The sequence below is a fragment of the Macaca nemestrina genome, chromosome 9 (assembly GCF_043159975.1).
Source record: "Macaca nemestrina isolate mMacNem1 chromosome 9, mMacNem.hap1, whole genome shotgun sequence".
Classification (NCBI taxonomy): Eukaryota; Metazoa; Chordata; class Mammalia; order Primates; family Cercopithecidae; genus Macaca; species Macaca nemestrina.
The window spans coordinates 81,673,921-81,700,314 of NC_092133.1; the positions used below are offsets into that span (position 1 = coordinate 81,673,921).

General features: G+C 36.9%; 1 long non-coding RNA gene and 1 other non-coding gene across 2 annotated transcripts in view; one reads left to right on the forward strand and one right to left on the reverse strand.

Moving 5' to 3' along the window:
- Positions 1 to 642: 642 nt before the first annotated feature.
- Positions 643 to 745, forward strand: LOC112429228 (U6 spliceosomal RNA). The gene has a single exon (XR_003021397.1). It is a non-coding gene; the product is annotated as a U6 spliceosomal RNA (small nuclear RNA).
- A 4,017-nt stretch (positions 746 to 4,762) lies between these two features.
- The window catches only part of LOC105495986 (uncharacterized), a 40,704-nt gene continuing 19,072 nt past the window's right edge, over positions 4,763 to 26,394 (reverse strand). Inside the window, exons 2-5 of the long non-coding RNA XR_011607873.1 lie at positions 24,598 to 24,792; positions 22,668 to 22,767; positions 21,595 to 21,684; positions 4,763 to 5,250 (exon numbers count right to left, since the gene is read on the reverse strand). This is a non-coding gene — a long non-coding RNA (uncharacterized lncRNA). The remainder of the gene's footprint in view (positions 5,251 to 21,594; positions 21,685 to 22,667; positions 22,768 to 24,597; positions 24,793 to 26,394) is intronic.

Genomic DNA, 26,394 nt, shown 5'->3' on the forward strand with positions numbered 1-26,394 from the left:
AGTCACAGATTCAAAGAATTAATTTTATTATTATTTGTAAATGTTTTCCTCCTATCAATCTGAACCTGGAAAGGGAGGGATGAGGAAAATGTTTTACCTTCTTTCTTGGCCAGGTACCACAGATAGAAACCTGGGAGAAGCTGACCTTGGTGAGAAATCTTACCCTTTTCTGCTGCATCTGCCAGTTCTCCCAGGATTTCACCTGTAGGTACTGGAGCAGTCAGGGTGTCTCTGTTGGCCCCATCTTGGGTGCCAAGTTGTAAAGGAGAAAACATAATTTCTGTCCTTTCCCTTTTTTGATTCTTAAAGAGACGCTGTTGAGACACTGTCCTGAAAACAAAAGTCAGATTAAACAAGTGAGGAAAACAAGCAGAAGTTTATTAACACGTGCTGTACCCATCACGCAGGAAAAGTCTCAGTTCAAAAGTGTTTCTTTTTCAAGGCAGTGGCTTAGGGTCCTTGCTTAAATAATATTTTAACAAGGAGCCATAAATCCTACATAGTGACAAGAAAAAGAAGAAAGCATCTTCAGGCTTCCAAAAGGTGGGAAAATATGGGAAGGTAAATTGATGGGGAGAGTGAAATCTGCTCCTAGACCATCTGGTGCCATTGTCTATGGGCTCTGTCTCTAAGCGTGTTGATGTGTTCTCTTTGGCAGCACATGTACTAAAATTGAAACAATACAGAGAAGGTTAATATGGTCCCTGTGCAAGGATAACACAAAATAAAAAAGCAATAAAGTAGTAAAAGTCTAGTTTAAATTTTAAAAAGATATATATATATTTTAAAAAAGAAAGTGTGTTGTAAAGGAGCTTGTCCTTAGGTGGGAAAAGTAGAGAGGAGGGGCAGAGTCTGCCTCTGTGTTTTAAACTTTTAACTTTAATTAAAATCGCCAGTATGTTAGAGAGGCATATTTTGCTTATAATTCCTCTTTCTCTCACACATATATTGAAGGCTCTGTAAAGGATGGAAGACTTGTCAATCACCTCTGTGTTTGCATTCATAGTGTGTGACAAACAACTCGCATTAAGTAAATATTTGTTGGATGAATAAGTGAACAAATGAATGCGTGGTTTACAGTATGCTCAGTATCCTACTGGCACCAAATATAACCTTTTGCATAAGACCAGTATCAAAATTAGTAAATACTTCATGGGAATTTATTTGCCACATAGAAATCATTTAATAAACGCTAAACCCTTATTTGAACTACAAAAAGAAAAAAAAAAATCACTCAACAGAGTGAGGGAAATGAATATAAATTTAACAAACCTGACCATAAGGGTTTTAATTATTTAATGATTTAATGAGTCCGAGAGTGGGTGAGTGCATGACTGATTGCTTCATGGAACCCATGGGGTTATGGGAAAGGATCAGAGTTAGCTGCAGACCAATACTGTTAATTCGAGAAATACTTAGGGGGTGCCTACCTAATGCCAGGTGAAGTATATAGTGAGACTGAGCTTATGATGAATAGCTCAGTATTCACCAAGCTGTAATTACTTTGGAAAGTAAAAGGATGTTTACCTGGTTTGAATAAAATTTGAAACTTTAAATAGTATGCTAAATGGTAAAATTAGAATTTAGGGCAATTGGAGATCTTAGCAATGTATGTTCCCTAGTTCCACCTTAGGTTTTGATTGAAGACAGGCTACTTGCACCTAATGTCTCTCTGGATCAATTGAATCCTAAGTCTAACCATTAAGGACAATTATGAAAACTAATTATTAGGAAAAATATACATTTTATTAATGTATATAGGAGGAGGGGGTATCAAAGCACTTAGGAATCTTTTAGCTAAAATCTTGAGTTTGTTGCAGCCCGGTCTGAGCCTTAAGGTCCCTGTGACAGGTAGAATTGCTCTTGCTCTAACGTTGACTTCGTTACTTCTCCTCATCACTGGTCCACCTCTGCAGATGTCTGGAGTGGCAGCTTTTTGTTGTTGCTGTTGTTGTTGTTTTTGTTTTTTTGTTTGTTTGTTTTTTTGAGATAGTTTCGCTTTTGTTGCTCAGGCTGGAGTGCAGTGGCTTGATCTCAGCTCACTGCAACCTCTACCTCCTGGTTTCAAGCGATTCTCCTGCCTCAGCCTCCCGAGTAGCTGGGATTACAAACATGGGCCACCATGCCCGGCTACATTTTTTTGTATTTTTAGTAGAGACAAGGTTTCTCCATGTTGGTCAGGCTGGTCTCAAACTCCCCACCTCAGGTGATCCGCCCGCCTTGGCCTCCCAAAGTGCTGGAATTCCAGGTGTGAGTCACCGCGCCTGGCCGAGAGGCCGCTTTATAACAGAAATGTCATGAGCTCGGGAACCAAACTGAGTCTGCCCTTTATTTAAATGTTTCATAAACTTGAGCAAATTGGCTTTCATCTTGGAACCTTCTTAGCTTATTTACCTGAAATGTCAGGGCAAATTGCACCTCGGGCAGAATTTAATGAGGTCATAGTCAAGTAGGCCTGGCGTGGTCCTAAGAGCAGAGGACTGACAAAGGGTCCCCCCTTTTCTCTTCCTCAGAATCAAGAGCCTTGTTATTAGGATTTTTCCTGAGTTTCTCCATACTTCTCCTTTTCTGCTCCTCTGGTCAAAAGTTCAATGTTAGTAATCATTAAGAGGCCAAGTAGTTGGGAGAAAAGAACCCAAAGGCAAGAACTCCTTGTCTCTTCTTTGTACTTCTAAGGTCTCCTAAGTTGCAGTTTCCTACCTGAGCTAGATGTGACTTGAAAGGATGTTGGGGGTAGATTCTGGAATTTTCATGTTCGGCTATGTAAAATGAAAAAAATCTGAAATGGATGTGGAAATGTCCATTTGTTCTTATTATAATCTCATACTTTATCTTCATTTATGATTGCTATTTAGTCAGCAATAGAACACTACAGCTTTCAGTTTCTTCCTCTGTTAAGCAAGTCATACTCTGTAAACAAACACTCCACTAAGTGCTCTTTGAAGGGGCCTTTTCAACCTTTTGTGATGTAAAGAATCTTTTACAGCACAAACGAGTCCACCTTCTAATTTAGTTTTTTAAAGTAGGAGATTCAGGGACTCCATTTACCTATTCTATTTAGAATTTAATTACACATGAAAGAATGTGTATTACTTTTCTTTCGTTCGTTCGTGTAAAAAATTACTAGAGGTTGTCTGGCGTGTTGGCTCAGGCCAGTAATTCCAACATTTTGGGAGGCCGAGGCGGGCGGATAACCTGAGGTGGGGAGTTTGAGACCAGCCTGGCCAACGTGGAAAAACCCTGTCTTTACTAAAAATACAAAGTTAGCTGGGCGTGGTGGCGCATGCCTGTAATCCCAGCTAATCAGGAGGCTGAGGCAGGAGAATCGCTTGAACCCAGGAGGCGGAAGTTGCGGTGAGTCGAGATCGCACCACTGCACTCCCGCCTGGGCAACAAGAATGAAACTCAGTCTTAAAAAAATGAAAAAAAAAATACTACAGTTTTAGCAGCAAAAAACAAAACTTCTTTTCCTTAGCTCACACTTTTATAGGTCAGAAGTCCAGTTCAGGAGGGCTCTGCTAGGTTTCATACTCAGAGTCTCACAGGACAGAAACCAAGATGTGATCAAGCTGGGCCCTTCTGTGGAGGCTCTGGGAGAGAAATGGTTTTTAGTCTCATTCAGGGTGTTGCTTTAATTCAGCTCCTGTGATGATGGCACTGAAGTCCTCCTTTCCTGTTGGCTGTCAGTTGGGGCCGTTCTGTGCCACACTGCCCACATTCCTTCTCATATGCTCACCTCTGTCTTCATACCAGCAACAGTGCTTTGAGGCCTTTCTTTTTACATCTAACATTGCCTTCTGCTTTCTTCTCCTGTTAAAGAAAAAATTATTCGATGACACTTATTAAAGCACATTAATGCAGACTTTATTTGGGGCCATCACAACAGATGTGGGGACTGCAGCAATGAGTTTTCTGATGGAGACATGGGCAAGTGGGAATTTATAGTCGGAAAGCAGGGTGGGAACAGTGGATGAAAAATTATGAAGAGGAAACGTCAGAGATAAGGGAAATTCTGGCTGAACCGACCTAACAGGTTTCTTGCTGAAGACAGTCCAGGATGATCAGATATCACCTGGGAGATGATGGAGGATGAGGAGTCCAATCAGATATCAAGGGTGGGGAGTTCTTGCTAAATTCACTTAGCAGGGTTCTTGCTAAAAGTGGATTTTCTAAGGAAGTGCATAGATGGGCCTGGGAGAAGATTCAGGAGACTGACTAACGTTTGGCCAAACAAAGAACCTTTGTCACACCAGAGAAAGCTTTGTGCGTTTGAGGACTTATGGTTAGACTGGGTCAACCCAAATAATCTCCCTTCTTCAAGATCACCTGTGCTATATAACATAACAGAGCCACGGGGATAATATCTTTTCATAGTCACAGGTTCCAGCATGGAATCTTGAGTGCCATTTTTAGAAATTCTGTCCAGCACAGGTGCATCTCTACAGAAAAATAGTTTTCTGCTCTGTCTCCTCCTCCTTCACGTACCGTTCTCCTGAGCGTTCTTCAGAAGGATACTGATATCCTTAGGCAAGAAATCCTGGGACATTGAATAAAAGTAGACAAAGTAACTGAAGCAGAGGAGAAATCAAATAAAAACAGGGATTTCTCAGCAATTTTCTTGAGTTAACATCTTTGAAAAATAGGAACTTCCGAAGTTCAACCAAATCCAAGTTCTGAAGTATCTCACTAAGACTGAAGAGGAATGTATACCAACTCAAAGTTTCCTTGAATTAGACAGAATAATTTTGTTGAGCTGCTAGGTTATATAATAAAGCCTTCCAAGCCCCATTTGATCAGAGTGAGCACTCACCATTTGTCCACGGACTATTAGATTAATAAGTGATATCTAACCAGGCTTATTCTGCCCACACACAGCAAGCCAATCACTGATATGAGTTTTACAAAAGGGAGTTTATTCATGAGGCAGCCAAGTGAGGAAATGGGAGAACATGTCTCTAGCACATCTCTCTGTAGATGGGGTTTTAAGGATATTTGTGGGATAGAGGATTAAGATGGTCCAGACATGGGGAAAGGTGATTGGTAGTGGGGAAAGATGACGTAATTGATGGTCTTTGCAAGTGTAACTGAGGATCATGACTCTTCATAGGACGCATGTTCAGTAGCATGATCTGAGGAAAGAGTTTTGGCCCTCTGATGCCAAAAGATAACATTTTAGGCATTTGTGCAGGCCCAGTTGAAGGGTCGGTGGTCTCAATCAGTTGAAACCAGACAAGAACTGTCCCCTAGCTCCTGAAAAACAAGTTAAAGCAACTGTTACCATAGTGACATACATATCAGATATATTATCTCTAAGGAATCTGGTGAGAGTTGAGTTACATATTGTTTGGCTACATGACTTTTAGCTATAAGAGTTTAAGATCAACTAGAAGTAAGCAGTTAAAAGCAAGCAAGGCAGGTTAAGTTTGGCAAGCTTAATCAGGTCAGCCTTCAGTTTCACAAGGACCAGAGTACACAGTTATTGAGAAGACTGATAGGCAAGAAAGTTCTTAATTAAAACAAGATGTTAATTTCTTTATAGACTGATTTATAATTTTTTCTTAATTATCCATTTATATTAAACTATATACCACAGTTTGTCATAGCTAAAGGTGAAAAAATTCATTAAAATCTTCATGTGCTATGGGCAAGCAACACCTTCACAAAACACAGGATGAAAAGTATCTAGGCCATCACTCCCGATTGTACTCATTCATTTTACAGTAAGTGCTGAGCACTTACCATGTGCCAGACACTGATGTGGGTATGAGAGAGAGAGCAAAGAACAGAATGTGCCCAGGTCCTGTCTTCATGAGATTTACATTCCGGGGCCCTGAAAGATGAGCTGCTGCCACAGGTCCTCCTGGGCATAAGAAGCAAAGCTGGTTCCTGCAGAATAGTGACTCCGCAAGAGCAGAGCCCAAGGCAGACACCCATCTCATGCCTGAGATCATAAGTCAGGGCCTGAGCTTGGTCAAAGTGAAGACTAAAAATGAACTACTGCCCCTGCTATATGTAAGAAGTGATTTATTGCCTCCTACAAATTCCAGAGTCCACCTGAGTCTGCTCTGGGAAACAGGAAGACTTAACCTAGAGACTCCAAGGTTTATCTAGGGGATATATGCGCTCCATATCATTTAAAATATGTAATAAAATTTTTCTTTCATAAGACTTTGGGTAAGATAGTGCAATTTGAGCACAGGGTTTAAATGCCTTTCTCTCTATTAATTCCATTGGAAAGACTGATAGGTAATAAAAATAGGGGAAATTTTCATCAGACCTGTGTTGCAATCAAAAGTGAAAAAAATAAACTTGAGGGATTTCTAAATTATACCTTATTTCCATCCAGGGGAAAATAAAGAGGCATGCCTGAACCTCCAGAGGGGCATCAATAGGCTGATAAGGCATAGTCAAAAAGAGCATTTGTTCATATACAAACCTCACTGCGAATTTGGAAAATCTTCCTGGCTGATTGGGATTTGCAGACACCAAGAGAATGTACTGATGAAGGAACAGTTGTGAAGTGCCATTATGAGCAGAGCCCAGGACACAGAAGAGTAAAGAAAGCCCCTGCCCCCAGGAAGAAAGCACAGTTGCCCTTCTGAGACTGGAGTATATCCCCAAGAGGGAGGTTTAAAAAAACCTCTCCATAGTCACCGCAGTAGAGAGGGCAAGGGCAGGAGGCAAGATCAGCCTCGGGCAGCTCTTTCCTTCTTGACATGGGCAGGTAGTATTTAAAAACGACTGCACTAAGTTCCCTCAGGCTCATGAGCTTGCAGAAAGCAGCCGGTGCAGCTAGCTCAGGCTCGTCCTTGATATAGTTAATGGCAGCAGAAGCTATCACCCAGCACACACTACATATATCTCGTTTTTGTCCCATTTAACAGATTATAAAATCAAAGCACACACAAAAACGTCCCTGTAGTACAAAGTTATAGAGCTAGGATTCTAAACACAACAATTAGATAAAGTATAATTTAGAAATCCCTCAACAGTGAGTTATAGAGCCAGGATTCTAAACACAGCAATTAGATTGCAGAGACCAGATTCTTACTGACTGTATCATATTGCCTCTTTCAGGAAGAATGCTGGGCACTGCTAGGACTTTTAGCCAGTTTCAAGTAGAACTGATTGAACAAAGCTGGCTGCATGCTACTTCCCAGTCAAAGGTAATGAAGGGGAATATGGTACCCCAAAATATTTCACTTTGGTATATGGACAAATTTTAGCTGAAGGCAATTGTGAATCAACAGATGCAGAAAGAAGCCTTCTTGGGGCTTCCTTTGTCTGACTAAAAGCAGAAAATTCAGAGAAATGAGGACCACCATAAATCCTTTCTCCAGGGAAGTTTTATGGTCATGAAAAAGATGGAAAGTTGGCACCAAAATGAGTCTGCCCAAATCTTCCTAAAATAACACTTACCTTACATTAGTTCTCTCATATATTTACCTTCACATAATTTACTGCCCCTAAAAGCCCAAAATTCCCCTTTCCTTTATGTAGTCACTGCCCCACAATTTTTCACCTTTTGTTTATATGGTATATAACCTTACAATTCTACCCAATTCTTTGGGTTTTCCTTGTTTGTTGTTGTTATGTTGTTTTTGTAAAACCCTATACTTGTGAAAATGTTAACGTCAATAACATTTGTACGTTTTTTCTCCTGTTCATTTGTCTTTTGTCAGCTTAATTTGCATACCCTAACCACTAAACCCAAGAGAGTAGAGGAAGAGGGGAAAGTGTTTTATTTTTTCTCCACTGCAATAAGAAGAATCACAGAGATGATACAATCCTGAAAGAATTTCACAAGGTGGTAACTTCCTTCCCATTCTTCTCAGGCTGAAAAATTATAAAAACATACCTTTCCTCGCCCCCTTGTGTGAATTGCAAGGATTTGGTTAGAGATCATCATAATTTTCTTTTCTTTTTTTTGAGATGGAGTCTTGCTTTGTTGCCCAGGCTGGAGTGCAATGGCGTGATCTCAGCTCACTGCAACCTCTGCCTACTGGGTTCAAACCATTCCACTGCCTCACCCTCCCAAGTAGCTGGGCCTACAGGTATGTGCCACCATGCCTGGCTAATTTTTGTATTTTTAGTAGAGATGAGGTTTCCCCATGTTGTCCAAGTTGGTCTCGAACTACTGATCTCAGGTGATCCGCCCATCTCGGCCTCCCAAACATCATAATTTTCTAACAGATTTTATATTAGTTACCATTTTGCTGACAGACAATACCAGTTAATTTCAGAATTTGGGCTCTAAGGGTGAGCAAACCTCGGGAAATCGCACTTTTTGGGAAGATAGTACTGGAAAGTTAAGAAGAGCCTCTCTGCCTGTGTCTGGTGTTTTAAACAGGGAAGTGGCAATCCCAGATGGGGAGGAGAGTGTTCACCAAGGGCCATATTCACTTCATTACTGCAGTGTGTTTTCTGATGCCACCTGGGAGGGCACTGGCAAAGGGAAATGTGGAGGGATCAATGGGATCTAAACTTTAATCATGAGGGTGAGACAAACTAATCTGGTCTCCATCACCCAAGGAGGAAACAGAATGGATAGAGACAAGAATGCAGGGGCAATGACCCTTCCTGGCTCTCAAAAGCAAGGTATCCACAGCCAAGCTGTTTCTGGGGTAAAAGGAGAGATCAGAAGTCAGCCAGCCCTGGGTTCAAGTGCCAGCTTCCTGTTTATTGCATGAGTAAACTACAGCAGTTGCTTGAGTCACTGACTATTCTGTCACATGGAGATTATTGTTACCTATCTACTGCATTGGTAGAATTTCATAGGAATGAAATGTAGTGCGTATGTCAGCCTGGCAAGTGCTTGTCATGGACACACAGACTCATTCTTATGCCCACCTACCCCTGTTTATTCTCCACACATTAGCACAACACCCAACGTAAACTTTTAAAATCACGAACAGATTCATGCAGTTTCCCTAATTCAACCCTTCAATGACTTGCCAACACCCTGAGAACAAATTCACCATTTTCCCCCACAGTCTACATGGTCTGCCCATGGCTGATGTTCCAACCTCATCTTTAGCACCCTCCCCCTTGTCTACTGGGCTTCAGTCCCACTGATGGATCACTGCCACTCCACTTGCCAAGAGTATGCATAACCAGGGCCTTAGCATGTGCTGTTCCTTCTTACTCAAAACCCTTCTCTAGATATTTACATGGCTCATTCCCTCAGTTCATTAAGGTCTCTGCTCAAAGGACATGTCTCAGAACATGCTTCCCTGGTTTATCAGAAATGACCATCTTTTTATGCTTGATCTCCTTACTCAACTTCAGTCTCCTTCTTAAACATTACATTATATATTTATTTATTCATCTTTTGTCTGTTTTTTTGTAACACACCATGGGTTTCATTCCTCTCTATTCCAGTGCCCAAATCAGTGCTGGCACATAGATAATAAATGTAAGTTATCTTTGCCTTTCTTCTTTCATTCCCTATCCTCTCTCAGGACTACAGAATCCCATTCAGAATCTATGAGAATCAGAGTTGTGTTTTTATAAGTAAATGAGACTTGACCCCTCTCCTACTATTGCAGGCACCACCACCTTCGCCGATGAAACCCACATTAGGAGTGCATTCTCTGTTCAGTTCCTCTTATGTGTCCTTACAGCATGGAGCTTCCTGAGCTCTGCAACCATGTCCCCCGCTAGGGGGAAGCTGGAAGGAATCAGTTTCTCCCCAGAACTGCCTGCCTCATCCTCGGACCTCCCGCTGCATCTCCCCAGTAAGTGCCTAAGTGCAGCTGTGTGCTCTGCAGCCAATGACTGGTATCCTTATAGGCACCTGGTAAGCTTTATGAGCCTTTATGGCACTCGATACATAATAAATAATAATATGCTGTCAGATGATTACTCTATGACTGCTGCTATGATGAACCATTCAGGGGGAAGTAATAACCATGAGCAAATAGAAAAGCAAACAAAGAAACAATTTGTTTTGCTGCACCTAAAATGAATCTAGGAACACAGAGAGATTCATCAGAAATTGAAATGTTTTGTTGACAAAGGCATGGAGATAATAGGTGTCTTTAAATGTGCCTTTTTCTGAACAGCTCCACTGTGCTCTGCCAGCACACTGTTCTCTGACCTCACACTCATGGAGGTGGCACAGGGGAACAGGGGAAGGGAGGAGACAAGCGTGGTCTCCTCGTCATAGTCCATGTGAAGCCATGAGTCCAGTGAAAGTTAGTTTTTCTCTGGCTCCAACAGGCCGGCAGTTGGGCTGTCAGAAATGAATAATAATGGGGTATGTGATCCTTTAACAGAACCTAGTCAATAAATATGTCCTATACTATAATAACTCTTTTTTCAACTCCTGTACTTGTCAGAGGGACTTGAAGTACAGAATTTTACAGTCCTTGTCCCATTGAAGGAATATTGCTAGATGCCTGAATGTTTAATAGCAATAAAACACAAGGTGCCAAAGATCGGATTCTGTTAAAAACTAATGGCTATACTGTATGATTCCATTTATAGAGCAACCTTGAAATGAAAAAGTTACAGTAATGGAGAACAGATCAATGGTTACCAGAGATTACAATCAGAGGGAGAGTGTGATTACACAGAGGTAGCAGCATGAGGGAGATTTTTTGTAGTGCTGGAAGAGTTCTATATCTTGATTGTGGTGGTGTCAACAGAAATTTATACGTGTGAAATTCCATAGTACTATACATCATCATCAACATCACCACCACCGCCAACAAAAGCTGATAAAAGTCAAATAATTCCTATGGTTTAATTAATAGTGTTGTATCATTACCAATTTTCTGGTTTTGAAAATGTACTCTTGTATATAAGATGTTATCATTGGGGAAAGCTAGGGAAAGCACACACAGGAACTTCCAGTATTATTTTTGCAACTTCTGTGAGTTTTAAATTAGTTCAAAATAAAAATTTGAAAAAAATGCAAAAATAAAACCCTAATGGATATATTCCAGTTCTGTGTCCTTCGGAGTAACTATGTTTCTGTTGTCTTTCCCATTGCTGTGACTACACAATCAAGAGAGAATATATGGAGGAGATATTTTAGGACAGTGAAAAGTAAATAGTAGCAAATGGGTTGGAAAGAAGACCAGAATTCAAAGCATCACCAAATGGTGGTAAGTTTATGCATTTTTTCCCTACATTATCCCCTAGGCTGAATGCAATTCAAATTGAAACTGAGAGGTGGTCATTTACACAAACAGAGAGGCCTCCAGGAAAAACTCTCCAGTTCTGGCTCCAGGAAGTGAGAGAGGAGCTCTGAAATCTCAAAAGGAATGTGGAAATCCTCTGTTGTCAATGTTGTGTTGCTGTTGTTTATCCTCCAAGTAATATCACAGCAGTACTGACAGAAGTCTCACTATTCAGTGGGGTTGGGAACCCAGGAGTGTGGAGAGAGCTACCATTGCCTTTTTCCTCACGGATCCTCCTTCCACTTGACCCTAGACAAAGTGTAGTCATGGAAGTGCATGGCAGGGCAGAAAAAATAAAGTCACAATACTTTCTCTGGAGGACCAAAAAGAGGAGTGCCAGGGACCCTTTGGAGTCAGTAAAAAACCACTGGATGTGCTTTACCTGAGAGACTGTGAAGAGGGAGGAAACCAAGAAGACATCCCCCATAAAGTAGTTTCAGAAATCCTGGGTTCACCTTCAGTCTACACATGAATGGATCTGATTCTACTGAGCATATAAAGATTTAGAGGACAGAACTAATAACTAGATCATTGACCAAGTCTCAAATCCACCACAGGGTGGCACACATGTGGGCAAAATCTGAATAGCGCTGTGAGGCACTGAGCAGTGAACTGACATTGAATTCACAGCCCACAGAAGACAAGTTGGAACTTGTAGTCTGAACTTAGTCAGGTTGCCTTGCCACTAAGAGAACCATATCAACATTTGCCGTAGAATTTAGATAACAACCAGAGAACAAAACATAATATTCAAAATATCCAGGAAATAAGCCAAAATTACTTGCCATGGGAACAAAACAAAACAAAACAAAACAAAACAAGAAACGTTCAATTTGCATGAGTAAAGACAATTAACACTCACAAATGTCAAGATGACACAGATGTTGGAATTACCTGATAAAGACTGCAGAGCATCTATTATTTGAAAGACTTGAGAAGCAATAGTAAACACTCTTGAAAAAAATGGAAAAACAGAAAGTCAGCAAATAAATAACATATAAAAAGAAGAATCAAATAGAAATTTTAGAACTGAGAAGTATACTAACCAAAATGTAAAACTCATTAGATGGGCGTATTAGCAAAAACAGAGAGGGAAAAAATAAAGAGAGCCCCAGAGATCTGTGTGACAATAATAAAAGATTTAAAATGCACGTCATTGGAATTGTAGAAATATAGGAGAATCTTGGTAAATATAAAGGCCATTTTCCTCTTCTCATGTTTTTAAAATTTATTCCATGTTTGAAACAAAAATTGTAACGTTCATCTGATAACGTTTTAATGTAGTTGTTGTAATATGAAAACTATAACATAAAGGAAGGAAGGTAAGGGGACCTATGTGATGCTAAGTTTTCTATATAGTGTAATAAAATTCTTAGAAGTTTATAAAAAGAAAGTGTATATATTTTAATTATGAGAGCAGCCAGTAACAAACAGATAAAGTAAAATCCATAATAGATCAATTAAAACAGAATAAAAGAAACTTAAATGTCACTCACTGAAAACAAAAAAGGAGAAACAAATGACAAACAGAAGTGACAGAAAGCAGACTGAAATAGTAGAGTCAAATACAAATCTGTTAATAATAATCTTAAACACAGCAATTAAATAAGAGAAATTTTCAGAATGGATTTTTAAAAATGACTCAACTAAATGCTGTCTACAGTAAACTCACGTCAAAGATAACAAAATAGGTAAATGAAAAGAAAAAGGATAGACAATTATGTCCCATGCAAACATTAACCCACAAAAGCCTGAGAGGCTATACTAATATGAGAAAAGAACATTTCGGAGCAGAGAAAATTACAAAGAGTTCTTGCATATGAAACAACAGTAACAATCCTACATGCATGTGTGTTTAACAACAGAGCTTAAATATGCAAAAATGACAGAAATTAAAGGACGAATACAAACATTTGTGATTATATTAGGAGATTTCAACATATCACTTAGTAGTATAGAGAACTAGAAAACAGATAGTCAGCAAGGATATCGAAGAATTGAATGAAACTATCAACCAACTGCATATAATTGATGTTTATAGAACACTACACTCAGTGACAACAGAATACCCATTCTTTTTAAGTCCACATGGTACATTTACCAAGATACTCCAGAACCTGAATCATTTAAAAAACTTTGTGAAGTTTAAAATAATTAAACTCTACAAAGTTCTCAGACTTTCATGGAATTAAACTAGACATCAATAATAGAAAGATGACTGAAAAATCTGGAAACATCTGCATATTACGTACCCCACTTTAAAATAATCTGTGAGTCAAAGAGAAACTTCCAAGATAAATAGAAAAAAAAAAATAGAACTTAAAGAAAATAAAAGCACAAATAGATCAAAGTTGTTGTGTACAGTTAAGATAGTGATTAGACTGAAAGTCACAGTAATAAATTCATTTATTAGAAAAGAAGAAAGTTCTCAAATCAATATTCTATGCTTCTAACTTACAAAATAAGAAACAGAGCAAAATAAATTCAAAGCAAATTTAAAGAAGAAAAGAATAAAGATAAGAGTAAAATTCAAGCAACAAATATTAAATATCAATGAAAGTAAAAGCTGGTTCTTTGAAATAATCAATGAAATTGATAAATATCAAGATAGTAAAAAAAAAAGAGAGAGAAAGGATATAAATTACCAACAGTAGAAATGAAAGAGATGCTCTCACTAAAAATGACATACATGTAACAAGAATAGAGAGTGAACAGCTAGCTCAACTCTATGCACTCTCTTCAATAATTTATCTGAAATGACACAATTCCTCAAAAACTGTAAACTACAAATTCAGAAAAGATGAAATAGACAAATCTTCTTACATAATTAAATAATTTGAATTTGTAGCTCAAGAGTCTCCTGAAAAAGAAATTCCAATCTCTGATGATTTCCTAGTGTAGTTATATCAAATATTTTAAAAAATAACATCAGGTGTTGAAAATGTCTTTCAAATAATAGAATAAAAAATTTTGTCTACATAATTTCATGAAGCCTATGTCACTCTGTACCAAAACTAAAGCAGCAGAGTAGAAAAAAATGAAAACTACAGACCAATATCTTGCATTAAAATATGCAAGAATTGTCAACAAAATATTGTTAAATTTAATGAAGCTATATAAAATCATCATAATGACAATGACAATTCACCATGACCAAATGGAATTTATCCCAGGAAAATAAAACTTGGTTCAATGTTCAAATAACAATCAATGTGATCCATCACATTCAGAGTTCGAAGAAGAAAAAATACATTATCAGATCAACTGATGAAGAAAAAGAAGTTCACAAAATTTAGCATTCATTTATGATAAAAACTCTTTGCAAAGCAGGAACAGAAAGGAACTTCTTCAATTTGATAAAAGGTCTGTACAGACAAAATCTACAGCTACTATCATACTTAATAATGAAAGTCTGAATGTTTTCTTCTTCAGATTAGGAAAGATAAGGAATCCTTTCTCACTATTTCTATTCAACATAGTACTGGAACTTTTAGCCAACGCAATAGGCATGAAACAGCCATTATTTTTTAGAAATAAATTAGACGTGAATAAATAAAACCGTCTCTATTCACAGAGACATGATTGTCTGTATAGAAAATCCTAGAGAAGGAAAAACAAAAACAACAGATACTGGAGAGAATGCAGAGAAAGGGAGTGCTTATTCACTGTTGGTGGGAATGTGATTTAGTACAGCCACTTTAGCAAACAGTATGGAGACTCCTCAAAGAACAAAAATTAGAACTACCATTTGATCCATCCATCTCATCATTAGGCATCTACCCAAAGGAAAAGCAATCATTATATCAAAAAGGTATCTGCACCTATGTTTATTCTAGCACTATTCATAATAGCAAAGATATAGAATCAACTTAAGTATCCATCACTGACGACTGGATAAAGAAACTGTGGTATGTATATACAATGGAATACTGTTCATCCATAAAAAGAATAAAATCATGTCTTTTGCAGCAATATGAATAGAACTGGAAGCCATTAAGCAAAACAAGTCAGTAACAGAAAGACAAATACCACATGTTCTCACTTCTAAGTGGGAGCTAAATAATGTGTACACATGGGCATAGAGCGTGGAATGATAGACAACTGAGACTTAGAAAAGCAAGGAACTAGGAGGGCATAGACAATAAGAATAACTTAACGGTACAGTATATGTTATTCATGTGATGAATACACTAAAAGCCCTGACTTCACCACTACACAATCTATCCATGTAACAAAACTACACTTGTACCCCATAAATGTATACAAATAAAAAATGTCCAAAATAATAACAAAGTTGACAAGGTTGCAAAACGTAAGTCAATACTGAGAAATTAAACTTTTTTCTATATACTAACAAAGTACAATTAAAACCTGAAATTCAAACAAAAACAATACCATTTATAATAACTCCAATAAAAATAGAAACACTTTGGCATAAATCTGGAAAAACATCAAATAGAGAATCTGTATGTTGAAAACTATAAAGTACTGTTGAAAGAAATTAAAGACCTAAATAAATGAAGAAAACTACCATGTTCAGGCATTACAAGATTTAACATAGGAAAGATATTAATTCTTCCCAATTTGATTTGTAAGTGAATTCAGTATTGACCAAAATTTCAGCAGAATATTTTGTGTACATAAGCTGATTCTAAAATTTACATGGAAAAGCAAAGAAATTTGAATAACTAGAGTAATTTTGGAAAAGAAATATAAATTTTGAGAAATCATACTAATTTTAATAATTATTATAAATCTATAGCAATCAAGACTATGTGCTATTGGTGAAGATCAAACATGTAGATCAATGGAAGAGAGTAGTGTCCAGAAATTAACCCACACAAATATGGCCAATTTATATTTGACAAAGTTACAGATGCAGTTCAATGAAGAAAAGTATTATTTTCAACAAATGACGATAGAACAATTTGACATATACAGACAAGAAAATAAATCTTAACTTACATCTCATACCTCGTACAAAAATTATCTCTGAATTGATCATACCTCTAAATGTAAAGTGCTAAACTAAAAATTTTAGGAGAAACTCTTCAGGACCTAGGGCTATGCAAATAATTAGAATTCTTAGATATGACAACAAAAGCCTGAGACATAAAAGAAAAAAATGATCAATTGGATTTCACCAAATTTAACAAATTTTGCTCTGCACAAGACATTATCAGAAGGATGAAAAGACAAGCTACAGACTGAGAGAATATATTTACAAATCACGTATCTGACAAAAGACATGTACCGGTAGTAAGTAAAGAACTCTGAAAACTTGACAGTAAAAAAACAAACAACACATTTTTTCCCAATGGGCACAAGATGTTGACAGACAATTCACCAAAGAAAAAACATCGATGTCAAATAATCACAGGTAAAGATGTTCAACATCATCAGTGACTAAATGAAAAATTAGGATCATGATGAAATATCACTGCCACATACTGAATGTCCAGACTGTAAACTACTGTCAATATCAACTCCTGCCAATGATGTGGAGCTTCTGGAACTCTTGCATATTGCTAATAGGAATGTAAGATGATGCAGTTGCTATGAAAAATGGTAAGTAGCTTCTTCTAAAGTATTCATATGCTCATCATATGGCTTAGCAGCTCACTCCTAGGTATTGACTCTACAGAAATGAAAACTTATGTTAGCACACAAAAATCTATACATGGATACTTTAATGTCTTTATCACTAATTGATCAAAACTAGAAACAACACAAATGTTTCTCAATTAGAAAACAAATAAACAAAGAGTGACACATTCATACAGCGTAGGTATCCGTCAGCCATAACAAGAAACAATCACTGATACACGCAAGAACATGGATAACTCTCAAAAGCATCATGCTGAGTGATACAAGCCAGTCTCAAAAGGTCACGTATTATATGATTTCATTCATACAGTAGTCCCCAGGAAAAGAAAAAAAAAAAAAAAAAAAAAAAACTATTGTGATGAAAACAGATCAGTGGTAGTCAGAGGCTGCGTGTGAGTGGGAGGTAGAGTATAAAGAGTGTGCATGAGGGAATTGTTTTAGAATAATAGAATGGTTGTGTATGTTAATTATGGTGGTGGTTACATAGACCTACATATGTATTCAAATTCATAGAAATGACAGTAATAAGGACAGTGTGGTACTGGCAAAAAAAAAAAAAAATAGACCAATCAATGGAGCAGAATAGAGAACACAGAAATAATTCACATAAACATAGCCTACTGATCTTTGACAAAAGAGCAAAGACAATTCTATGGCAAAAGGACAGTCTTTTCAACAAATGGTGCTGAAACAACTGGACACCTGCATAAAAAAAAAAAAAATCAATCTAGACACAGGCCTTACACCTTGCACAAACATTAACTCAAAATTAATCAAGACCTAAATGTAAAACAAAAAAACTTCTAGAGAAAAACACAGGAAAAAATCTAGGTGACCTCGGGTTTGGTGACTTTTTAGATATAACACAAAAGCACAGTCCATGAAGAGAAACTGGGTAAGCTGAACTTCATTAAAATTAAGAACTTCTGCTCTGTCAAAGACACAGTTAGGAGAATGAAAAAAGAAAGTCATTACTTTCTGACTGAGAAAAAAGAAAAAAATTGCCTAGCAGCTATCCAATGGCTAGTATACAAAATATACAAAGAGCTCTTAAACATCAAAAATAAGAAAGCAAACAACTCAACTAAAATGGGCAAAAGATCTGAACAGGTAATTCACCAAAGATGTACGGATAGCATACGAAAAGATACTCAATAACACATGTTATTAGTTAATCACAAATTAAAATAACAATTATAAACCATCACTCACCGATCAGAATAGCTAAAATTTTAAACTCCGATAACATCCAATGCTCATACAGACATGGAGCAACAGAAACATTCATTCCTTGATAGTGGGATATGCAAAATGATTCAGCATTTTGGAAGACAGTCTAGTGATTTCTGACAAAGCTAAACATCATCTTACCATACAATCCAGCAATCACCAAGTAAATTTAACCAAATTATTTGAAAACTAATGTCCCACAAAAACCTGCATACGGATGTTTATAGCAGCTGTATTTAGAACTGTCAAATCTTAGAAGCATCCAAGGCATTCTTCAATAAGTGAATGGATAAATTATGATACATCTATACCATGGAATATTATTCAGATTTTAAAAAATGAGCTATCGAGTCATAAAAAAAGACACAGAAGAATCTTAATGAATAGTACTAAGTTTAAAAAGTCAGTCTGCAAAGGCCATATACTGTACAATTTTAACTATATGACTTTGAATTAGGAAAAACTATAGAGACAATAAAGAGATCAATGGTTGCTAGGAAAAGGGTGGATGAGAAGAAGGTAGGCATGAGTAGGTGGAGCACAGGGGACTTTTAAGGCAATGAAACTATTCTGTATGATACTGTAGTGGTAGATACATAACATTTATATTTGTCAACACCCATAAAACTATATAACACAAAGTGTAAACCTTACTGTAAAATATGGAATTTAATTAATAATAATATATAAATACTGGTTCATTAACGATAACAAATATACTACATGAATGCAGGATGTTAACTGTGTGCAGGGTATGGGGAAGAGGAGTAGTATATGGAAACTCAAATTTCTGCTCAATTTTTCTGTAAATGTAAAACTGCTTTAAAAATAATGTCTATTAATTTTAAAAACAGAACTGTACACTCTGAAAGAAAAACTCTACTGCACTGATAATTTCAAAAACAAGTTGAAAATAAAAGCAACCTAGGTGTATAATAACAGGGGAAAGTTTATATGTGCACACAGAAAAATCCACTTATTCATCATTCAACAAGTATTTATTTAGATCTCCATGGACTCTTTATATCATAGTAAAGTAAAACATTCATGTTCAGGATATTATCATTTTTTCTTAGTCAATTAATTACTGTCACTTAATCTCTATCTCATGCAACTCTCCAGTCTGTGGAAATGTTTTCCTTTCATAGTCAGCTTACATTTTCTGGCTGAGCATTTTCTTCATCCTCTTGCTTCTACCCTTGCCTCACTTGTCCTCTTGCCAAACTCGCGTAACATGTGTGCTGTCATTCGCCTATTTTCCATCTTCACCTTCTCACATAACTCAATGAGCACTGTGGGAGAAAGCCTTAAAGCAGCCCTTGGCATGTGGTCACTGCATCAGCTCTGATTTCAAAGAGGCGCACAGCACTACTCAGTACTCCTGTTCTATCTGTCTTGAGAGATTTTACTTCACAATTGTGATTTTTAAATTCTTCCATTTAAAAATAATAGCTGATCCCACCACCCTGTTTGCTCTCAGCAGTTAAGCTTTTGTCACAAGTAAAATAGGAATTGTCCCAGGAGCTCTACCAACAATTTCCACTCTAAACTGACAAACGTAGACCCATCCTGATTCATTGATCTTTGTTACTGCCTGTTAAAACAGAAAGCTTCTTCCTCCAGGAATGTTCTTGCTTTCTTGGGACCTCATTCTATCAATTACTTCTCCATGATTTGCTCTACTATTGTCAAAAAATCTATCTCTACAAACTTTTCCTTAAAAGCATTCACACTTTATTAGATCTTTCCCAGCTTTGGAAGAAACAAAAAAAAACTTCAAATAAACATTAGAGCTTATGTCCTATCTTTTCCCTTATTGACAGTCCTTTTCATTTCTCACTTTCCATTCACTTCCTGATTCCAGTCATCTGATTCTTTGCCAAGTAGCCATAAAATTGTACTCAAAAAGATACTAATGCAGTCTTTAATACCAAATCTAATTGACACATTTTTATCTTTATTTTCCTTGATCTTTGATCTGCACCTAAAATTTTCTTCCCTTGGTTTCTGTGATTTCATGCTCTTGCTCTAATCCTCATTTTTTTGTTTGCTCTTTCACAGACTCCATTGTCAGCTTTTGTTCTTTTATATTTCATTCAGATGTTGGTCTTCATACTGTACACATAGTCCCTGAACAACTTCTTCCTTTTATTCTTATAGATCCGATTATGTATCTTAACTCCAGTGTCTCACTCTTGAATTTGCTTTATAACCAACCCCCTATCAGCATCCTCTACTTATATTTCCAAGAATACCTTAGAATTGAAATGAAAATCAAAACCCTTTATCTTCTCCCCTTCTTCAATAGTTTCTGCTTTAATTGTCTATCCAATTATCCAAAGCAGAATCCTGGGATCTAGCCCTAACATATTCCTCTAATGCTTCATATCCAATCAATTTCCAAGCCCTCTTGGTTTCATCACCCAAACATCTCTTGAATACAATATGTTACTCTACAATGTCAATCACAGCCTAAGTCAAATTATCATCGTATCTCATATAAATTATGAATTTTGTCTTTTAACTGGTCTCCTGGCTTCAACTTTGTTTGCCTCTGGTATAGTTTTTCACACAGCAACCAGGGTTATCTTTCTCAAGCAGAGTTCTGATTAGATCACTCCTATGCTTAAAATAGTTCAATGGCTCTTCTTGTATTTAAGCTAAAATATCATCTCCTTAGCAGAGCTCACAATCTTTCACAATTTGACCCCATTGAATTCTACTGACCCAGCTTTCACTACTTCCCATCCACACTCTATTTCCCAATCAATCTGAACTATGTGTAATTTCCAGGATGCACAGTTCTATCTCATGTCTCCAGGTTCTATCTCAATGCCCCATTCTCAAAGAATGGAACACTCTTGAACTTTTTTTGCCATGCTGTCTTCTATTTATTCTTTAATTCTCAGTTCAGATACCATCTACCCTAGACATCTTTTTCTGGGTAAGGACTGCCGCAATACTCTGTATTTATTTCTATCACAGTGCTTGTCCCACTGTTGTAATAATTGGTGACTTGCCTACTAGTGGAATTTCTTGAGGGCAAATTTAAAATGCTGTGCCTTATTGATCTCTATATTGCTGTTCAGACTAATAGATGATCAAGAGATGTTTAAAGAAGGAATTTAGAAAATCAGAATGGAAGGAAGAAAAGAAAGAAGGAAGAGAGAAAGGGAGCGAGAGCGAGAGGGAGAGAGGGAAAGGATGAATAATAATAATAAAAAAAGAAAGCAAAGAAGGAATTACGCCCTTTAAGATTACAGCTATGTAAAAGTGCATTATACTAACAGATATTTTGTTCCTGATATGAGATTATGGGTGATTCACTCCTGGTTATGAAACTGTGTTTAAAGTTGTTACATTGTTTCAATAATTAAAATGCCACTGATTTTTGTTCTACAAGTATGTGACAGGTACTCCTGGTGTGACAGAGACTGCTCTCTGTTCTTCAAAAGGTGTTTCTTCCTCTTCTAGGCACATGCCTAGACTGGGTTTCACAGCCTTCCTCTCTGCCAGTAGGGCCATAGGACCAAGTTCCAGCAAAGAGACTATGAACAGTAGTGACATGTACCACTTCAGGATTTGATCCTCAAAGTCCTCTCACAGTGATCCTCTGCAATTTCTTCCTGTCTCGAAGGTGGCCAGAGAGAGCATCATGAACCTAAAGGAGTGGAGAAATAAAATATGAGAAAAGCCCAAGTCCTTGAATGATTGCTTGAAAAATCTCCCTACCAAAACAGTCAATTGGACTTTATTTGGGTGAGACTGCGTTTCTATTGAGTGAAATTATTGAAGTTTGAGAATTTATCTATATGGCAGTTAAGCTAAAGTAATATACTTGGTGAATAGTTTAACATGGAACCACCTAGATACTGAGATGACCTTGATTTTAATTTGCCTGTTGTAGAGCACATGGGAAGTTGATATCAGCAAACCTGATTCCTACAGCTATGGAAGGATGAAATTTATCAGTTAGTAAAAATAATTCTATCATGAACAGTTTGAGTGTAAGGGAATAATAGATATAATATTGTCCATCCCTCTATATTACACATGGGAACTCTGAGGTGCAGAAAGGGAAAGGCTGAATCAATTGTTGCTAAGTCAAGCTTTGCTTTCAACCTTCCCAACCACATGTTAGGATGCCTTGTCTGGGACAATTCACAGTTCATTGATTGTCCAGAGAGCAACATGTGTGCTCTGGCTGCCTAGATGTGACACTGCCTTTCAAGCCTCCAAGGGCACTCTTCCTGAAACTGCCTCTGTGGTTGAGGAGGATCACCTTCTCAAAGAGAGGAGAATAGTTCTTTGACCAAGAGCATTCAAGGAGCTGAAATTTCCTGCTAGAACCTTTAGAACCCTTAGTCCGCGGTCAAGAGGGTTCTTGTGATCTTGAACTAAGAACAAACTTGCTTAACCAGATATGAAAATAAAATGGTATGAGGTAAAAATGAATTAATTAATTTTGTTGTATTTTAAATTTTCTGTTTAATAAAGAATGCTGTAGATTTTATTAACCAATGACAGACTGGGAGATGATTGTGGAAAGATATAATCACTTATTCATTTCTGGTACAAGTGTAAAATGAGATGCCATTTGGGGCTATCTGATTTAGAAATATCTGGGGTGTGCATGGAAGTTACCTATGTACATGCTCTATGATTCATCCACACCACAAAGAAAATTTCTGCATAGGTCTACAGGAAGTTGAGTAGAAGAACAGAAGGCATTATCTGTCCATTGCTGGAAGAATAAAAGTAAAATGGGATGGATAAATACCATAATAAAATGAAAACAAGCAAGCAAATCATTGAGGGAATTAAGTATAAAACTAAACTATATATTGTGTGAATACAGATATATGTGTGTATATGTGTGCATATATACATATCCACATATATACATATCCACATATATATCTGCATATAGTGTACACTTAAATACATACAAAATAGCATAAGATTATTTTTCCTTTTCATCAATAAAATGTTCAGGGATAGAAAAGTATACATCACTTAACAAAAACCTTATAAATGTTTCCCTTGGCTTAAAAATTAAACATTTCAAATAAAATTCAACCCCATAAGTAATTGAACATTAAACCTCCAAGAACATATTCTCTTATCTGGCAAGAGTTTAAAATTACTAAGCTCTTGCTTACACTTTTATGCTCCTGCTACATATATATTTGTGCAGAAACAATATACAGTATTATTTTATATGTTTAAAGCTTTCTAAAAAAGATATCGTACTGCATGAATCCTTTTGCAACCAGCTTGATTTATTTAACATTGTGTTTTTGAGTTTTCTCTCTGTTGTTGTTTGTACATCCAGTATGTTTATTTGACTGTACCATATTTCATTGTGTGCATATACTACCTAGTATTTTCCTTGTCATATTGATGGGCAGATCATTTCAAGTTTTTGACATTACAAGTCATTTTGAAATGAGCATTTTTGTATATGTCTTCTTGTTCACATGTCTATGAATTCATGTATGGTATAATACTAACTCTGAAATTCCTATAGCAGTAGTGTTTGCATTTATCTAGATATTGTCAAATGATTCTCCAAAGTGGTAGCTCCAATTATATTCTCACTGCTAGTGCATGGATGTACCTGCTCCTTTTTCTTTACTGACATCTCTGCTAACACGTGGCACATTCAGAGAATATTGTGAGTTGTTGCCTTATAAAATTTATTTATCTGATTAATACAAAAAGTCTTCTGAGGTTGAGAATCTTAATGTATTTATTTACTCGTTGGGGTTTACTTCTTATCTTTTTTTCTATTTTTCAATTTTCATCTATTTTCTTACTGATTTATAGTAATTCTATATACACTACTGAATGCTAATTCTTTGTCAGTTTTGTGCACAGCAAATGTGTTTCCTGATCTGTGGGTTATCTTTTCAATTTGTTTGTGTTTTTGATACACAATTCTTTTTAATTAAAAGTTTGAAATCCATCTTTTCTTTATGTTCCCATGGTTCTTGATGTATTTGAAAAAGCATTCTCCAATATTGAGGTCAAAAAGATATTTGCTATATTTTCTGCTAAACATTTTAAAATTTTACTTTTTACAGTTATATCTTTAACTGAATGGAATTGATTTGTTTTTACAGTAACAAGATGGGATTCAATTTTTTTTTCATATGGATAAGCTATTATATCGGAACCATTTACTGGAATGATCCCTTTTCCCAGCTGCTTTGTAATGCCAGCTCTGTTGCACATCAATTGATCAATATGTTGCACATCTGATCAATATGTTTTCATTGTCTATCATGTTTTCAATTGTGTTCTAAGTACTAGTTACATATCAGTAACAAAATAATTACACCTGATGCTCATTCTGCATTTCCAGCCTGTTTCTTAGAGTTGATATTGCTGTGTCTAAAACACTGTTTAATGACTATAAAGTTTATTTGTTCATGTTATCTAATAAAAAAGTTCCTCTCCTCTTATTCCTCTTTTTTCCAAATTATTCTGCCATTCTTACCCCTCTTATCAAAATACACATATATCTAAAATATTCATATATATGAGTACAAATATAATTTCTATAACAAACCTGTATCTTAGGTTGTTTTCCCCAAAAGCAGAGCCTGAGAAGAATTCTTGTTGAAGTGCTTCTCTTAAGAAAAGAAGAATGAGGGCAAGCACGGTGGCTTACACCTGTAATCCCAGCACTTTGGGAGGCTGAGCAGGGAGGATCACAAGGTCAGGAGATCGAGACCATCCTGGCTTAACAGGTGAAACCCTGTCCCTACAAAAATAAAAAAAAAAATAGCCGTGGTGGTGGGCGCCTGTAGTCCCAGCTACTCGGGAGGCTGAGGCAGGCGAATGGCGTGAACCCAGGAGGCAGAGCTTGCAGTAAGCTGAGATTGCACCACTGTATACTGAGATTGCACCACTGCCTGGGCAACAGAGCGAGACTCTATCTCAAAAAAAAAAAAAAAAAAAAGAAAAGAAAAAAAAAAAGAAAGAAAGGAAAAGAGAAGAAAAGAAGAATGAAAGCAAGCAAGAAGCAAGGTAGATGGAATACTATGCAGCTGTAAAAAAGAGGAAATCATGTCCTTTGCAGCAACATGGATGTAGCTGTAGGTCATTATCCTAAGCAAATTAACACAGTAACAGAAAACGAAATACAGCATGTTCTCACTTATAAGTATGTGCTAAATATTGGGTACTCACGGACATAGAGATGGGAACAATAGACACTGGGGACTACTAGACGAGGGAGGTAGAAGTGAGGGCAAGGGGCAAAAAAACAATTGTTGTGTACTATGCTCACTACCTGGTGACAGGATCATTTGTACCACAAACCCCAGCATCACACAATATACCCCGGTAACAAGTCTGCACACATACTCCCTGAATATAAAATAAAAGTTGCAAAAGTTGCAATTATTTGTTTTACAGAAGCAAGGTAGGGGTGGCTCTCATACAGCTAAGGGCAATAATTCAGTAAAGGGGATTGTTGGGGTCTTACCAGTCAACATTCATGGCAGTTAGGGGATGTGGTGAGGCACCTACATTATCCACCATAATCTGTAGCACTATTTTTTAAGAATAAAAATATGCTGCAAAACATGTACATTTTACACATTAGGGATAACCTGATGGGGGAGAAATGGAGTTAGAAATGGGTGAAAATTAAAAATAAAAACTAAAGGAGTTTTCCTCTAGATTGTTGAATGATGAAGTTCTATTGCACTTCTCTGTACCTGTGATACAATAAAAGATTGATATAAATAAATACATAGTGATGAAAAACATACATAATTCCATCCCCAAACACATACTTACCCTTTAAAAACACTGCATTGCCAAAACTGAGGCAGCCTTGTGAATAGCTGTGGTCTATAATTTAGGAGGTTTTTGTTGAGCTTTTGTAAGTCTCTACTAATGAGTCAGTGTTCAGCCACTGTTCAGTTGTAGCTTTTAATTGCAAACTTTGGGACACTCTAAATTAGGGGTATATGAAGCCAGATTCACTAAAACCCAATGCATGCTGATGGGCTTAGTTATTTTTTCCCAGTGTGGACTTACATTCAGCCTCAACTCTTAACGTATATTTGCATTGCGAAGAAGAAAAAATTTTGCATTTTGATTTATTGATGCTTAAGTCCACAGGCACGTTGTTCGCTAAGGCCTGATATTCAGGCTGTCTCAGGAGTAGTATTTTTCTATGCTTGCTATCTTGCAAACAGAATAAAATTTATGTTACACAGTTCAACCATTTTGTCTTGTTTCCTGATCATCCAAATGCATAGTTACCTTACCATAATATCCGGACTAATATTGTTATCCTCACTACCTCACTTGAAACACACAAATCAGACTCCAGTCTAACTTTTATAAAGGT